The sequence below is a fragment of the Mandrillus leucophaeus genome, unplaced genomic scaffold (assembly GCF_000951045.1).
Source record: "Mandrillus leucophaeus isolate KB7577 unplaced genomic scaffold, Mleu.le_1.0 Scaffold148, whole genome shotgun sequence".
Taxonomy (NCBI): Eukaryota; Metazoa; Chordata; class Mammalia; order Primates; family Cercopithecidae; genus Mandrillus; species Mandrillus leucophaeus.
The window spans coordinates 2,867,803-2,870,073 of record NW_012101454.1 but is presented as its reverse complement, the minus strand read 5'-3'; positions in this window follow the sequence as shown (position 1 = coordinate 2,870,073).

Sequence of the window (2,271 nt, the reverse complement as noted above, 5' to 3'; positions counted from 1 at the left end):
CATATACCCATGGGTTCCATGGCCAACCCAATAGGAAGTGAGCAGCTGTGAGCACTGCAGGATCTCTGTGAACTGGATACTTGGGCAGTACCACAGTATCTGGGTTGTATCTGTGGTCAGTCATCCCATACTCTTCTAGCTGAAGAAAAGGTCATGGTGAACCATGACCCCACGTACTTTACCAACAACTATTGTCAGTGCTCACGCAGCTGTAATGGCAGCAATCCTCAGTTTAGGGAATTTTCAAGTCAGCACTTTCTGTTCAGAATATCTATTGGCCCTGGAATTTTCTAATGCTTCATAAAGGCCCTGTCAATAAGGGTCTTTCTGATGCTAAAAATAAAAAATGAGGCTAAGGTTTAGGAAACCCTGTGTTACTTCAGCACAACAGACATCTAAGAAAAGATGAAATAGAAACTTCCAGGGACATTGACTAGCTTCTCTCAATGATTTATTCATTTCAGTGACTTATGCAATTCATGATATGCAGTCTCCGAGATGAAAACAAAAGTGGTGAGTTTTCCTAGACTAATCCTTTTTCTCCTACAAAAGGTAATCATGGCTTTTTGCCTGCTGGGAAAAAAAGTTGCAGTGGTGACTTGGGCCACCAGCAAGAAGAGGCTTTCAGAATAGCAAGCAGGTTTTTACTTTCAAGTCTGTGCTATTATATTCAAACAGACACAGAGTTCCAGAGCTCTCAGGCGCCAAACTCTCATTGTTCAAAATAATAATAACTATAAAACAGAATAGCATATAGATTGATAGGTCCTTGGAGGTTATAATGGGGATCAAAGAGTTTAACAACTCACTAAATAGGCATGTTTTTAACAACTGAGCTGATCATAGCCTTTTTGGAGACCCTGCATGTCTAAAGATAAGCTTGTGCTTCTAGTAGAGAAATAATGACCAGTGTATTCTGTTGCTGACCATCCAGGTTATTTTATGCAGCACTTGATCAATGCTTGGGTGTTAGAAGACCAATCATTATTTAAGGGAATCAGCACTGCTGGGTCTTAGATTGGCCTGATAAAGGGAGGGGCCCCTAGAGAAACTGAGAGATGCAAGCCATTTCTCAGACTGAAACAGAATCAATCACCTATTATAGAATGCAGCTTATGGTGAAGTTATATAACTCATTCCACATTCATTTGGTCCCTACCTCAGAACAAGATGGCCAGTGCCAAGCACAATGCCTTACATGTAGAAGGAACTCAAACATGTGTTGAATCAATTACTGCAGCATATTAGTGAATTTGAGCATGAAATTGTTGGCTAGAGAAGTTTTTCTATTCTAGAATTTACTCATTCATCAGAAAATAAAGGAATGGAGAATGTATTAGGCTATTTTGACATAACCCAAATAATAGGAGCTTGTGTTTTTGAACATTTACTGTACATTGGGAAATATTATAAACATTTTACATGTGTTAATTCTCACAAGCTTGTGAGACAGGTATCATGATCCGTTTTTACAAATAGAAAACTGAGGCACAGATAATTAAATGTATATGCTATAAGTCTTATAGTTGGTTAGTGGTATAGCCTGGAATCAAACCTAGTCTGACTCACTCCAGGATCTGCAGTCTTTACCAGTGTTCCAGACTGCCACTACCTATCCACAGCAAGTGAACGAAGGCCTTATTTAAAGATCTGCATTTACTCTGAGAGGATATTTCAAGGAAAATTTTCTGTATAATAAAGATGGCATATACTACAGTGGTATAGAGCCTAGGCCCCAGAATCAGGATTTGATTTATGGCTCTACTAAAGATCCTAAGCAGGTTAACCTCTCTAAGCTTACTTTAAACTGGTGATAATAGTGCTTGCCTCAGAGAGCATTTCTGAAAATTAAATAAAATAGTCCACATAGGATTGGATAAAGAAAATATGGTACATGTACATCATGGAATACTATGCAGCCATTAAAAAGAATGAAATTTTGTCCTTTGCAGCAACATGAATGCAGTTGGAGGCCATTATCCTAAGTAAATTGACAGAAGAACAGAAATCCAAATTCCACATGTTCTCACTTGTAAGTGGGACCTAAACACGGGGTACTCATGGATATAAACATGGGTTATAACAATAGACACTTTGGACTACTAGAAGTGGGAGGGAGGGAGACAGTCAGGGTTGAAAAACTAACTATTGGGTACTATATTCAGTATCTGGGTGATGGGATTAATTGTACCCCAAACATCGGCATTATGCAAACCTGCACACATACCACCTCAATCTAAAGTAAAAGTTGAATGTATTAAAAAATAATAA